The following is a 16,772-nucleotide window of genomic DNA, read 5'->3' as shown; positions in this document are numbered from 1 at the left end:
ATACTCCCTTGAGGAAAATGACCCTATCTATCTCAATGTATACATAATATATAAAAGTGCTTGATTAAAGGTACATGTACCGATGTGATGACAGGGTGCCATACTGCAATAGTTTTCTAGAAAAAGAAAAAGGCAACCTTAGAGCATCAGACTAGATCATGTGGTCTTTAATCATGCAGCCTGATGTCATAGCCATTACTTTTATTGGAATTTTGTAATTAAGTACATATTTTTTTCCAATTCAGTAAGTAATAAATATTTATTGTAGAAATTTTAGGAGAGAAAATAGCCCACTGAAAGGAGAAAAAAGTCAGTCAATATAATTATCTTTTGAATTGTGGGAATTATGTATCAATTATATATAAATGTTACCCAAGAAATGAAGACTTGAGGGAATTTAAATATACCAAACACTTAATATGTGATTTACGTAATCTGTTTTAATCTTTAAATGACTTTATATATCTCCTTTTTCTTTTTTAATTTATTTATTTTTTTATAGTGACATTGGTTAGCAAAATTCAGTAAATTTCAGATGTACAGTTTAACAGCAAGGCATATAGATATTGCAATGTGTGTTCACCTCCAATAGTTAGATTTCTTTATATCAACACATATTTGACCCCTTTACCTCTTATCTTCTTTTTCAGGATAAGTAAACCGAGGCTCAGAAAGATGACATAAGTTGTCTAGGGTCTCAGGGATGTTAGGTACAGAGGTGGGAGTCAAATTCTGGCTTGGCATTTTCTAGAGCCTACCTTTTAACCTCCATACTGGTAATCCCAAGCTTAGCTGCACATTATGGTCTCATGAGAAACTTTTTTTAAGTCCTGATACTCATGGAACAGACATAGAGATTCTAATTCGATGGGTCCGGAGTGTGGCTTAGGTGCTGGTCATTTAAAAAAGTCTTCCAGGATGTCTAATATGTACACAGATAAGAAGCAGTTCCTATGCCAAACTCCCTCCCTTTTTGATAAAAAATCCATTAGCTCACCAAACTCAGCCTTTTGCCTAGAATTCAGATTATAAATAGTTTGCCCTTAGTTAGTATTTTCCATTAAAAATAAAGATACTGGATGTTTTCATCCCTCAAGTCAAGCATATTAATTGTCCTGACAAATTTTAGTACAAGATGTAAGATTAAAAAAAAAAAAAAAAAACGGCAAGTATTAAACCCTAGCTGATATACATACTGACAGTACATAATCTAAAGACGGATCCAGTATTAGAATATGCCTTTGACCTAACACTAGTCCATATATTTTGAGAGTGGAGAGAGGATGTCAAAACAGCCGGTGTCAGATTTGCATTTTACTGAAATTTCTGTGAAGTTCCAGATTTAAGCATTTTTTTTCATATCAACAAAAATTTGATCAATTCAGCTGGAAAGGTTTTCACTCAAACAAGAATCAGAGAAAATAAAATAAAAGGAAACATCTGCTGGAGCATGGAACAGCTTGTGGGTTGATTTTTGCCAGAAGAGTCAAACCTGTGGTTAATGAGCTCTGCCCTCACCAACAGATGTCACTGCAGTCAAGAATTAACTAGCGAGGTTATCATGCTATGGGCAAGGAAATTGGATCAAGATGCTAAAATTTAGTTAACTCAAAAACACAAATGCTAGTGTATTTCATCTCTCTCTCTCTCTCTCTCTCTCTCTCTCTCTCTCTCTCTCTCTCTCTCTCTCACACACACACACACACACACATATACAACACATTTTACTAATTATCTTTTTTTGCCACATTTTCTCACTTTCCACTTTTTCCCCTTGAGACATTTCTGAAGAGCCTAGCCTTGGTGTAAAAGAATGATGGAAAGCAAAGGGTATTGGGGTCCTTGCTAACTAGGCTATCTCTACTATTGGATCCATGCTTTGGGTTTTTAGCTTATATATTGATGATTATCAGTGCTGTGAATTTTTGTAGGTGAACAAGGTGTACAATCTCAAACTATTAGCACTGTAACATATATTACAACCTTGAAATTGTCATTTTATGATGTTTGACCCTTCTGTTATACACTTAGTAATGCAACATCGTGTACTACTACAGTAAAGAGTGAGTGAATGATTGTCATACTATGTAACACCATATTTTATGAGATAGTTACTATATATATTCATATACCTATTATAGAATAACGTTCATATTGAGGAAAGGAACAGAGTCTTATATATCTTTCAATCTACCACAGAGTCTAATAGGGTATTTCAAATTTAACACTTAGTGTTTGGGGTTTTCTTAACCATATTTAGCAGTAGAGTCTGGAGACAACCAAACTTAATTGATTTCAAAGCAAAAAGAAACAATAATGACAAAGAAGAGAAAGTGTTTTTGTGTATGGATCATTCCATGCACTTCTGAATTGGATTCCTTCTGGAAATAATCTGAACAGCAACAAATCCAACTGGTTCACACTTTGAAAATGTAAGCACGTCTCAAGTAAGGATGAAATAAATTGTTTCTGAAAATTTCGAACAATACATTGCATGTAAAAGTTCTCATAGATAGGGGGCTTATAAAGTTGAAAGCCTACTTGTATAACTTTCAGAAATTCAAATTCTTGAATGCAAGATTTGAACAGAGAAAAGCTGAAAAAACGAGAGAGGGAAGAGAAAAGGTGTCAGCTTGACATGGAAATTCACCACTAAATGAGGGTAGGTCTACACTGAGACTTGAGAAGCAGTTAGACATTCTGTGTGAGAAAAAGGACTGAAACAGAAAAGAGAGAGAGCAAAGAATGAGACTTAAAATAAAAATAAAAGGAAATGAAGATGAGATTGGGCTGACAGCACAAAGCCAAACCTAATCTGAACTAGTTGGTGCCTGGCAACTGTGAAAGAACAGGAAATATCCCACGGACTGAAGAGTGGGAGGGGTTGTTGCAGAGAGAGGCACACATGGCCCATGGAAATGTCAGCCCAGAAGGAGAAGCAATTGTCCCATTTCCTGCCAGCCCCCAGGCTTATTCCATGAGGGCTTAAACCTGGGAAAACCACAAAGGTCTGTGAATATGAATCATATCTGTAAAATTATATTTCTTCACTTCTCAAGATGTGAACTAATTATTTATAAAAGAATGATTTTTCTCGGAATTCAAACTTTTCAGTTTTACAACTAAAATAAAATGTATAGAAGTTCTTCTCAAAGCTTCCAGATGTTATTGGAAACCAGGTACAAATAAACAAACAAATCGTTGGTCTCCAAAGAATTTTTTCAGCAAAAATCAACAGTATATACTACCTCGTTAAAATTTTTTGAAGTGCCTAATGGAGACAATCATGTTTCAGAACTATTAAACACTTTAAATATCCACTTAAAAATGTCAGAACAGCATTCAAAAAAATTTATTCCTTTGGGTAAGCAGAAGAGAAATGTTCTTGTATCAAAATATTTGTTCATGGGCTGAATGGCACAAATTAAATCAAGAGACATTTCTCCATCTCAACAAGGATATTCAACTTTGTTTCCACAAGTTTTCTAAGAAAAAGGAACATGTCAAATAATGTTCATTTGCCTCTAAATGCCTACTTTGATGGAAAACCTTCTGTGGATGATTCTGAAAGAAATGCTACTTTGACAGTTATTACAGGTCAGTATCATTAAAAGGACATTCATTATTAGGCTAATTCAGTCTCCAGTTGTATCTTATATTCAATGAAGATAACTCATCATTGTGTTATAAAGTCAGACATTTTAATATTCACCCTTAGGATGTTGAGGCATAGTGTTATTTTCTTAACAAATACAACACATATTTGCAACTCCAAAGATATATACTGAACAATTTACTTCTTAGAAGTGTCAGTGTCTGTATGTGCAGACATACAATATGTTATGGACAATTGACTAAAGGAATGAGAAACCTAAACTCACAAATCAACTTCAGATCATCTTTTATTGCTGTTTAGTGTGGTCAAATTATTTTCAAGTTGTCATACTGCTTTTAAAAAGCACATCATCAGGACATTCACGTAAAAATCAGCGTTTGGGTACCTTGTGAAAAGCAACATACTGGAGATGGGAGAGTGAATAAAGTAAAAAGCAGTTATCGATTTATAACACATTTGTGCAAAACTGAGAGGAATAATGTCGTATTTCCATGGAAGAACTGAAAGATTATTGAACTGTATAAATCTCAATATATTTGGACACCTGGAAGTTTATTGTATGCAAGAAGAGGTCAAAACCAGTAAATAAATGGACTGGTGAATCAAATGCCATAACATTGTTTAATCCAACAATGCATATCAACCAGGCAATAAACGTAAATATACACTAAGGCAAGTTATGCAGTTGTATCTTGCCCTCTTTGTTACATGTCTTCCAACCATGTGTCTGGTAGTACTGATGTATGCAAGAGACCACTATGTAATGTTGTCATCTTTAGAAAGAGAAGCATCAATGACATAGATACCAAAGTTGGGGGAGAAAAGAACAAACCACATAAAAACAATGTACTTTGGAGTTTCTAGACAAGGGTATGAGTCCCTGCTTTACCCCTGCCTAAATGTGTTAACCTGGGCAAGTCACTTATATTCTCTCTGACATGGAGATGAAAATATTTAACTCTAAATAGTTACAAGAAATAAATTAAACTATACATATGCATTACGCATGAATGTGTTCGCTGTGTAAGGTCCTAGCAAATGTTGTATAATATCAACTAGAGAAAAATATACTTTAGTTACTTTTAAGATGAGTTAGGAGATAAATTTAAATTCTCTAACATAGATTAATGATTTATTTTAGCTTTGTTCTTATTTTAGAGCTCTTATAAGAATTCAGCTCTTCTCTTTGCCCCATTGTATTAAATGAATTCCATAGCTGATTTTTAATAAGAAGCATTGCTACAAAGTGAGATTTGAAAACCACTGACTTACCATGTAACTAGAATAGGTTGGTTATGATGAGTGGTAGGAGACATAATATGTTCAAAAACTTAGTGCATTTTCTCAGGGAGCATAGTAGATACAAAGACATGACAAACAAAATAATAGCAATAATAGTAATACTTCTTTTATGATCTATGCATAAACTTTTGTGAATGCTTGGGGCAGCGATGCTTGGATAACTAATTCTTTCTAGAATCACAGAAAAGGAAACATTAAATACACTGCAGATATTAAATAATAGTTAAAGAACAATTTTTCAAGAATATTATAGGGAAAAGAGGACCTTCCAAACATAATAACTGTGTCTGTAAAGTATGGAGGCAGCAATCTGATAATCCATTCAAGCGTATCAAGTAAAAAAGTGTACCAGAGAAGAGTGTGTGTGAATATGTGTGTGTGTGCTTGTGTGCGTGCATGCCAGAGGCTGAGGGTAGGTGAAATGAGGAGATGCTGTTCAAAGGGTCCAAACCTTCAGTTATAAAATTTATAAATTCTGGGAAAATAATGAGTACCATGGTAACTATAATTAACAATACCGTGTTATACTATATGTTCTTACTAAGTTAATGTCAGTGAATGACTTCAGCCATCTAAAGTCTAAATTAGGGGTAAACGTAATAACATCCACTTAGCCCAGGATCATTTCTAAGCGTATTTATGAACAAGGCAAGTGTCTATGATCTCTTGTCTCTCATTTATCAGTCTCTCTTTGTTATCTAACATTTCTCACGCCAGTCAATAGGCTCTTATTTATTTACAGTAGTCTTCTAGAGTCCCAAGACTCTACATATCATTTCCCAAGAATTCATAAATCTTACAACAGGAGGTTTGTTTCCTTTGACCAACATGTCCCCATTTCTCCAACCTCCATCCCTTGACAAACACTCTTCTACTCTCTGTTTCAATGAGTGTAGCTTTTTAGATTCTATATATAAGTGATATCATGCAGTATTTATCTTTGTTTCTTTCATTTTGCATAATTCCCTGAAGTTTCATCCATCTTGGCATAAATGGCAATATTTTCTTCCTTCTTAAGGCTGAATAATATTCTGTTGTAGATATTCTACATCTTCATCTATTCATCTGTGGAGGGACACTGAGGTTGCTTCCATATCTTGGCTGTTGTGAATAACGCTGCAGTGCATTTGAGGGAACAGATATCGCTTTGAGATCCTGAGTTCATTTCCTTTGTATATATACCCAGAAGTGGAATTGATAGGTCATATGGTAGTTCTGTTTTCAGTTAGATCCTGAATCTTCGCACCAAAAAAAATAAAATAATAAAAAATAGGGTAATTATGTGAAGTACAAAGATGTTAACTAATTCTATTGTAGAAATCATTTTTCAATATATATGTGTATCAAATCATCACTCTGTACACTCACTTTAAACTTACACAATGGTACATGTAAATTACATTCCAATAAAGCTGGAAAAAATCATATGGCATAAATAGGAAATTATTCAATCACATCCAAATAATTTGCTACAGAGAAAAAATTTTGAATGGAGCAGGCTTAAACTCTGTTTTTCTCCTTCTGGTCTAAAAAGCTCCTTTTTTGCTGCTTTTCAATAATATTCAACATATTATCTTATGGGCTTCCCAACATTTAAAATTTTAATTTGCAAATAATATTTTTTCTGTGAACACTGGAAATGTAAGGAAATGACAAAAGTCCATCAGAATTAAAAGATTCAGTAGTGTTGTCAAATGAAAGAAAAAATACACTCAATAACATTCCTATATAAGAGTGACCACTTATAAAAATAGGTGCAATTTGTAATAGAAAAAATGTATATTTTTATAGTTTATACATATATAGTATTATGATTTATAATTCATTTTAATGAGAAGTTTTGTGATCTATATAAAGAATACTAAAAAAAATCATTAAGATATATAATATAAACCTGAACAAATGCAGACTCCTAACCTATTTCTGTTTGGTAGGAAAATTTAAATATTTTTAAAAGAATAATAATTCCTATGTTAATTTAAGAATTTACTATATTTCAAATAAAATCCAAATAAAGTTCTTAAATATTGATAATGTATAAAGATTTTTTCTGAGGTTCATTTTTTTTTTTATTTATGAAGAGAATAAAGAGAGAGGAAAGATAAAATTCCAAATTTACCAATTACAATTTTAAGATAAGAAATCTTTGTACTTGGTAGCTAGTATGAACTACAAAAATATTTCAGTTCCTAGTGTTACAGTGAAAGTTTTTATATCCTGACACTCATAGAAAATGATATTTTTTTGTATGACAATCTGAGATAGTTGACAAGGTTCTTTTTGGCAAAAACCTTCCTTCCCTCTTGAGGGTTGAAGAGATCAATATCTCAGCCTACTTGTAGCCCACATCCTGCACAAGGCAGTATCTTATTATACACCAGGTGAAAATCTCTGGCTAATGCATCAAACAACCCTGCTCTCATGAAAATGACAGACTTTGTGGGAACAGGTATATCAAGATCAATAAATGTAGGGATCAGAAAAAGAACTATTGGAGTTGTAGCTTATATTTATCCCACATCATCCTAATAATAGTAGTAATAGTAGTAGTAGTAGTAGTAGTAGTGGTAGTGGTGGTGGTGGTGGTGGTGGTAGTAGTAGTAGTAGTAGTAGTATGTTATAGGGAAAATAAGACAAAATGGAATCAGTGGAAGAGGGCAAACCAAAAGGTTATTAATTAGGTTTGCCATTCTCTTGATTTAAAAAAATATATTTAAGTTATTTATATACCTGTCTTAGTCTCTCAGTAAAATTCTTCAGTGCTAGCTAGATCTTTTCCTGAGTTTTATAAACTGGTATCCATCACATATACTATATGTTTAATAAATAATTATAAAGATGACAAAAGGTCAAGTGAAAAGGAAAAAGGGAAAAGGTGAAAGTGATTAGTGAAAAATAAAAGAAGACTGAATAAGAAAAAGGAAAAAGAATGAGGGAAATAAACTTAGTACGTTTACATGTGTTTGTCTTAACAAATATATTATAAATTTATTAAGATTCATCAACGGGAACCGTGAATCCTGTTGATTTAGATAACTCCTCTTGGCAAATTACAAGTCATCTAACAACACTCATTATTATATAAAAGAAGGAACAGATATGTAATAACTGTCTATTTTGTGAAATGTAAGCCTACTGCCTAGATTGAAATACAGACTTAGAGAGAAGGTCACTCTGTTTTATAACCTGCTAAGTTATTGGTGAAACAGCTAGGTTCAATACTTCTTCAAATAAATGGCTGCATTATAGATAAGTCCTTACATTTTCTACAGTAAAGTTGTCACAGTAGTTTTGTGTCAATTCTTTGTTCCTTAGTTCCTGCAGTTAATCCATGTTAGCCAATGTCGGTTTGATTTAAAGTGAACTGATAGATACCACACCGAAGGCTTTCACATATAAAAAGAAATGGAAGGCAACAACTTTGTCCTTGACTGGTAATGCTGTTTATTTGGTAAGAAAAATAGGGAGAACTTGAATATATCACTCTGGTTTAGTTTCCCCCCACCCCCTTTCACTCTTTACCTGAGTTGCAACTCAGGTAGAGTTGTAAGATAGAAAAAATTCACATAGTCATTTTTTCTGCATGTAGAAATCATAGATATTTATTTCTTTACATCTATTTAATTCTCTTTCATTTAATATGAATATATCCATGTAATTCCAAATTCAGATATATTTATTAAGAATTAAATCTTAGTTCTTACAGACGAACCTAACTGTAATAAGTTATTTTATAAATTTTATATGGAGTTCAATACATTTTTAAATAAAATACTTTCTGTGGAAATCATGGATAATATCTTGATGGTCATTCCATACAAAACATCCAAAATAAATCTATCTCTATAGGAATATTAGAAGTCATATTTTGTCGTGAATAGATATATCATCATTTAAAATGTTATAGTTTTCATCACTATTTAAACAGACTAGTCAGACTATTGAAAAACATCAGTAATCATTGTAATTATTATTTACTATCATCATAACTTATCATCAGCTGTTTTTTCATACCAAATATTTAAAACTCAGTGTGGATATATGAGCCATACTGATGACTAGATTAAAATTAGTGCTGAAGATTTACATTAATATTGGGGCTAGGAATGTATAGTGGCAAATACATAAAAATGTATTTAACATGATTTCTATTGTGATTATTGGCTAAGAGGATCTTTACCTTTGTGAGTTTGTTCTGTTGTGTTTCAGACTTTCAATACATACTTCCTTAATATCATGGACTCAACCAGGTATTTAAAAGGTGCAAACAAACACATACATTTGGGAAGCAGATGCATGTGACATACTCCCTGGGACTTGGAAAAGCTTACTGATATTCCAGTATTTGGCACATCATTATGAGTAGTATATGGCTCATCTTTCAGTGGTTCACCTTTAACAGTATTTTCTTCTCTTTTGAATTGTGATTTAAAAACAATCATAACTGGGCAGACTTAAACGTAAGGAACTCTAATCAGTAATCTTGAATTTACAAACTCTGCAAAAATTACTCATTATTGGTTATTTAACATAATCTAAATCAACATCCCTAGTATAAATGCAGTCTTTGAAGTTGTCTATCCCTTCTTTATATGCCAAGTATCTTCATTATGCATAAAATTAGGATACATCTACTCCCTTAAAGCTAAAACGTTTCTACCAAATTTGGGGTGGGCATGTTGGCAGAAACCTGCTGATATATTAAGGACATAATCTAAAGAGATACATAGATGTCAGCCAAATAAGTGGTAATCTTGAAAAATGTTGTATAGGCACTTTCTAGGAGTCAAGGCTATAAATATTGCATTGTAAAAAAAATATTGTAGTAAGCACTGGAAGCAACCATCAACATGTCAATGAGTAATAAGCACATATTTGAGAAACCTTTGTATATGATGATGCTATTGATCCACCATCTGCAAGGCTTGTACTTGGAGCTTTTTGGGCCAAAAGCAGTGAGGGATCTGAGCTGGACTTCATGGTGAGCAATAAATAGCTTGCAGTTTACACATAGATTTTTCTCTCTAATTGAATCTACCTGACCTGAACCGACCTGTCCCAAAGGGCTGACCCTACTGGTCCTGATCTGCATATGTGTACTTATGCTCTGATAGGTAGTACTATAAAATAAAGTACGCTCATACTTTTATATTGTATATCTTAATTAAATTATAATGTATGTTGTAGGAATTATTTGTTATTCAAAGGCAAGGGATTCTGTCCTATTGGTGGCATAGTGCCTGTTGAAACAGCTGAAAAAGTAGTGTTCATTCATGCAGCTTCTAGCATTTTCTCAACTCCCAGCACCTGGGCTAACTCTGCAGTTGTGCCCTGGGAACAGTGACCACAGTGTTTTCAAAAGGTTTGTGTTTTTAATGTGGTAATGTAAAAATGTCAGGTGGTGCAATTAGGTAGACTTGGTTCTGAATCCTAGCATCATAATATGGCATCTCAAGCAAATTAGTGAAGCCCTCTGGACTTAGTTTTATCATCTAATAAAAGAAGAATGCTAACAAAAAGAATTCAAATAAAATAGGAATACTAATATTTATCTCACAGAGTTGTTGTGAGGATTAATTGATAATCTAATAATCTGATGCAGAGGAATCAGCAGAAAGTTTTAGTTCATACATGAATTCATGAACAATATTAATTGAATGTCAGCTCTTTTCCGAGCACTGAGCCAGGGGCAGGGTTATCATGATGAGCAATGCAGATAATCATTGCTGTCTCCTGAAGCTTACATTCTAGTTCCCTTTACTGAGCTCCTCCATAGTTCTTTACCTTCCTCTAGCATTCAGTGCTGATCATCTACATAACAGCAATGAGAACATTGCTCAGAAATACAGCCCTGAAAATATGTCAAGATATTCAAAGCAGATGATTTGATAAAACATTTCCTATAGTTAATATGATTTCATACTAAATCACTCTTACCTTTAACATCATGCCTGGATTTATTACTTTCCTAAATATACTTTTGCAATCTTGTCAACATAGCCTAAGTCTCATGGTTTTCAAAAAACTTTTATAAGTTAAGGTAAAATCATTTTTTTTAAAAAAAACATTGTGAAATACTAGCTAGAATGCGGTACATGATATACTTTTCTTTTTGTCTTGCATATGTATTAGTATAGTAAAAGGTGATTTTAACTTTGGTGATATGAGAACCAAAGAATAACATGAGCAAATCTTTGCATGTACTTACTGTGTACCAGGCACTGTTCTAGAGCATTTACATATTTACTCTGTTAATCCTCACAGCAGCCCTATGAGATAGATAGTATTAATTTGATGTGTCGTCAGAGGTGAAAAAAAAAAAATGAGGGACAGAGTTTAGGTGACTTCCCTCAATCACAAGTCTACTAAGTGTCAGGGCCAAGATTCCAGCATAGGCTGTGGACCTTCAGAAGCCATATTCTTTAGTAGGGAAGTTTTAGGAAAAACAGCAATGCAGCAGTGCAACCAGCTATTAGATTCCATACTCTATACACATACCCACACCTTTCAAGACGATCACACAAAAATAAAATTGGATGAGAGTCGTTATTCTCCACTTCAAGTTAATTTGACAGCCCATTCAAAAGTCTGTGTAGATTTTCTCAAAAGTCTTGCTTTGGGCTTTTTCTTTATATCACTTATTTTCAATATAGTATTCTCATACTAACTGTTGCCTTCTATTTCCCAAGTATGTTAGTTTCCTATGTCTGCCACAAACTTAGTGGTTTAAAGCAACACACATTTATTATCTCGTATTTCTGAATATCAGAAGTCCAACACGGATCATGCTGGGCTAAAAATCAAAGTGTTGACAGCGCTATACCCTTTCTGTAGGTTCTAGGGGAAAAATCATTTCTTTGCCCTTCCAGCTTCTGGAGGCTGCCAACATTCCTTGAGTTAAGCCTTTGTCTTTCATCTTCGAAGCCAGTAATACAACATATTCCCATTTCTCTCTCTGACCCTGCCCTCCTGTCCGCCCCCTCTAAATACTCCCTTGATTACATTGACCCACTTGGATAACCCAGGACAATTTCTCCATCTCAAGATCCTTGACTTAATCCCATCTGAAAAGTACCTTTGGCTACATAAGGGAACCTATTCACAGGTTCTGGGGATATGGAAGTTGACACGTTTGAGTCCACACTTGCAGACCCAATATTTCCGAATTATTTGATTTGATATTTGTTTGACCTAACACATGATTGTTCTCTTAAGCAAAGCTTGTTGAATACAAAGTGGCCTTCAGTGACACCAGCGACTTCTTTGTTTCCAACAACTGCATCTTTAGATAATCCTGCTGACAGGGATCTTTTGTAATTAAGACACTTCTGGTTGCAAACACCAGGGGTTATATTAAAAATTTCTTTTACCCTATTTAAAAGAGTGTTCATATGTAGGCCAAATCTATAAAATTCTTTATTAATCTCTGTCAGTTTTCCATAGAATAATAAATCTGATACATATTCAGCTCATTACATGTGAGAGATGTATTTTCTTTAAGTCGTTACAGAACTCAATTGAAACTTTTATGAAACTCGAACTTGGTTCTTTAAAATTTCCATGATATGCTTGTTTCAGATGTAAATACTAAAGTTAGTCCTTTATGCTGGGCACTGCTGTATGCCAAAAACATTTCAAATATTCTCTGATTTAATCCTCAACATGATTATATGAATGATCTGAATTCTGATTTCTTCTGTGACCCTATTTCCTAACTCCTACTTTCACTGTTTCCCTGAGCAGCAGCCACCAGGCCTCCTTATGATGCCCGAAATATACCATTCGTGTTCTCTTGCAGGACCTTCATACTGGCTGTCCTCTAGAAGTCAGAGAGCTTCTTCATTTTTATCCAAGTCTGCTGAAATGCCAACTACTCATGAAAGAGTTATTGACCGTCTATAGCAGCCCTCAGAACTCTCTAGCTTCTCACCCTGCTTTTTTCTTCAGATACTTGCCAAAAAGGTCATTATTTATTCTTTTAAATTTTCTTAGTCTTTTTATCCTTCATTGGTATACCAGCACATCAGACATTCAGCAAATCTGTAGCATAGTATCTGTCACCAGTTCTTACAATAATGTGTAGCAAAAAAGCATCCAAGAAGTATTTTGTGGACTAAAAACAATTGAGGTTTAACAAGTTTAAGCAACAGTCTCAAGGTCAGAATCAATTCAGATCCATATTCAATATCTTATAACTATTTCCCAAATGTAGTTCAATCCTATTGCTCAGTCTGCTTTTGATGTGTGACTACTTTCTAAGTCAGACACAAACAAAAATACATGTAGACATTTGGGCTAAAAATCTCTTACGAATGTACATGCTTTTTTCTGGTATATAAAATATAAATAAAGGTCTTACTGCCTTTGATAGTAATTTCAGCCATCTTGCTTCTCTTCGTTGAGTGCTGCTGACTCTGTCCTGCCAAGATCCAGATGTCCCCCCTTGATCCCAGGGAACCCTTTTCTACAGCAGCATCTCTTTTGGTCAATTGTGTGTACAGAAAAATAGCCACCCATCTCAGGAGCTCATTTATTATTGCTTTAGTGAAGAGAGTGTTTTTCTGTAGCACACACTCAGGTGGTAGGGTTTCTAATCTCATTTATTAAATTTATTCTAATACCCCATCTTCATGTCTTCTGAATTTTTCATCAATGCTGGTCTGGGTTTTAGCAGCTTCTCCTCATTTACCTGAGATTATTGAGCAAGATTCAAGGATCCTTCCAGCAGTATATTAATATGACAGATGAACTCTAAGATAGCCCCCAAACATCCCTGCCTCCTGGTCCCCTTACTCTGTATAATCTCTTACATTTGAGTGGACTCTGATTTGCTTCTAATCAATAAATTATAGCTTTGGTGATGGGATGTCATTTCTGTTATGTTACATAGCATTGTAACCCATTCTGCAAGGAGACTCTCTTGCTCTCTTGCTGGCTTAGGTGAAGCAAGCAGCTATGTTGTGAGCTGCCCTATGGAGAAGCCATATGTCAAGAAACTAAGATCAGTTGCTGGCCAACAGCCAACAACAACAAAAAAATAGGTCCTCAGCCCAACAGGCCACAAGGAGGTGAATTCTGCCAACAGTCACATAAGCTTGGAGCTAGATCCTTCTCTAGTCAAACCTTAATATGAATTGTAGCTGAAGTTAATACCATGATTGCAGCCTTGTGAGACCTGAGGCAGAGCAACCAGCTAAGCCATGCCCGTACTCCTGACCCACTGAAACTAGGACAATAAAAGTGTGCTGTTATAAGCTGCTAAGTTCGTAGCAATTTGTTACACAGCAATAGTTGGCTGATATAATTAAGGGCAGTTCCATGTTTCTTTGTACAACATCCTATGTATAGTGCTGAAATAGTGCCCAAATGTCTACAGCCGTTGCACCCTGAACAAGCCCAATCCCATCTGATCTTGGAAGTTAAGCAGGGTCTGGCCTGGTTAGTACTTGGATGGGAGACTACCTAGGAAGATCAGGTGCTATAGGTGTGAAAAATAAAAAATAAGGGATTGTAAACCGACAAGGTTCTTGCAATCTGTGAGGTCAACCGAGGTCCTTTATCTAGATATATTCAAGTATCCCTCGCCCAACATCTTCAAGATCCCCTCTGCCTGTTTCTACCATTACACATAAGCCAAATCTTAGAATTTTTCTGAATGAATGCTATTTCCTCTCAAAGCAGAGAATACATTCTATGCTTAAGTTATTCTGTAGTTATTGGCCTAAAAGCAGGGAGGGGATGAAGGGAAGATGTTGAAGAGAATACATTTTATTTTGCATGACCCCTTCCTCAGGTGAGGTCGTTGTAGTGTTTCCAGGTAATAGGAGGCTCCTTGCTTACAAATATGAAGAGGAATCTGCTTCTAGTAGCCCAGAGGTTTAAGAGTATCAAGTTTATTTATCCACATTCAAGATTCCACTAATTTTCTTATACATTCAGTCTCATAATTTTGTTTCATTTGATGTTCTACTACCCTTACAATTTAACACTGAGGCCCTCTCAATTTTGCAGAATGGTTGAGTTTGATAGTCGCCTGACCTAAGCCTGCCATTTTATTTTCTTAAGGCTTTCGAAGCATTAAGGCAGGTAACTCCACAATCCTTATACTTATCCTTAACCCTATAATGTCCAAATGCACAGTTGCCACATAGACCAATTCTTCACTCTCACCTGTACGTCATTCTAGCCTGCCTCTTAATAGTCATGACTGCAGAATGCAATGGATTAACACTACCCACTTTTCATTAGCAACAAGTTTTTAGCAATATCCAATTAGTGAATAATCCATTTCTAGTATATCATTCTGTATGTTTGTTTTCTAGCTTATTTGATACTTTACTATTATGAAAGGTCTTAGCCTGAGTTCCCTCTGGCAAGTAGAACTGGAGAAAAAGAACTTGAGTAAAGCAATTTATTTTGACCAGCAATCCCAGAGAATGGAGGGCCGCAGAGACTAAAACAGATGGAAGATTCGTCGCTGCCGTAGGCAACTAGGGTCATTCCCCTGGGACGTTGTAGGAAGCTCCTTAGAATGTATATCAGAATTGTTCTACTGAAGGATAAAAGGAATGTAGATTTTTGCTTCGGTTCCCATCATTAATCAGCTGTGGGTAAACCCATGGGATATTATCATGTACGCATTTCTGAGTCGCCGGTAAAATCTGTGAAAGCTGAGTAGGCCCGTAGGTATTCTACACCATGGAGTGAGAAACCTGCTGGTAAAGGATGGGAAATGGGAAGGTCATGCTCGAGCTAATATGCTGTTAGGGTTTAGCTGAAAATAATAGTCTCCCGTTAAACTTTTAGTTTCAGAACTTCGTTGACATTGTTCCGTTGCTGTTGGTATTATATATTACTGTTGAGAAAGAGGAGCGTAGCCTGATGTTTTCAACTTGTATATATAACTCATTATCCTGATAATTCAAGTCCATCTTTATCTTTAAATTTTAAATTTCATAACCTTTCTTGGATCATAGTCGGCCAGATGCATTTACAATTTCTCTTTTTCCTTCATTTGAATTTTTTTAATAAATTAAAAATTAAAAATATTTTAGTAGTTTTTATGTGTTCGCCCCTCTAGCAAACAATTAGCATAAAGTTAAATGATTTTCTGTCTTATTTAATGTCTACTTTCAAATCGTTTTTATCTATTAGGTTCATCTGTATTCACAGTAACAATATTAAGCTTTTCTTGTATGCCACTTTATGGTTTATATCTAGGCCTACTTTCTAATTAAATTGTTTATTTTACCATTGGTTTTGAAAGTTCTTTATATATTCTAGATAATAATCCTTTGTCAAGCATGTGGTTTATAAATGTTTAATCCCAGTCTTTAACTTTTCTTTTGTCCCTTTAATAGGGTCTTTTGCAAATTTTGAGATCCAGTTTATCTTTTTTTTTCTTTTATGAACATTTTATGTTAATTTTCAATCATACTATTTAATTAAGCTGATATGCTTACAGATGAGTTAGTAAAACAGCTATAGACTGCAGGAACAAGAGATTATAGATCACCACCTAGAAAAGGTGGTGAGTTCGTATCTAGCATATGATTAGAGGGATTGACCACTGGCAGGTGAAATAAAACTGTGGATAAATCAATATTAGGGAAGGCACATCATTATTAGTTGCAGGAATAGACAGTTAAGAGAATTGTAATCTTAAGCCATTATTTTCTTTGAATTAAAAGTGTTGATCATTCCCTGGGAGAGATAAGAGTAGGCAGTTTGAGGTATAGCACAGGCTTGAACTAAACACTGAGATAAGTATGTAATATTTCTCTTTATGGGTACTTGGGAAGCTCAGAAACTCCCTCTGGGACTTAGCCTAGGATTCTCAAAAACTTTAACCGGT

The 16,772-nt window shown here is 34.6% G+C and overlaps 1 long non-coding RNA gene and 1 pseudogene across 1 annotated transcript in view; both read left to right on the top strand.

Annotated features, from left to right (window-relative positions):
* The window catches only part of LOC107502644, a 766,462-nt gene that overhangs the window by 579,007 nt on the left and 170,683 nt on the right, over positions 1-16,772 (top strand). The gene's annotated exons all lie outside the window — the stretch shown is intronic.
* On the top strand, positions 14,287-14,405 carry LOC118607469 (annotated as a pseudogene).

This window comes from Rousettus aegyptiacus, unplaced genomic scaffold (assembly GCF_014176215.1).
Source record: "Rousettus aegyptiacus isolate mRouAeg1 unplaced genomic scaffold, mRouAeg1.p scaffold_m13_p_8, whole genome shotgun sequence".
Lineage (NCBI taxonomy): Eukaryota > Metazoa > Chordata > Mammalia > Chiroptera > Pteropodidae > Rousettus > Rousettus aegyptiacus.
This window is presented reverse-complemented; position numbering and strand designations above follow the sequence as displayed.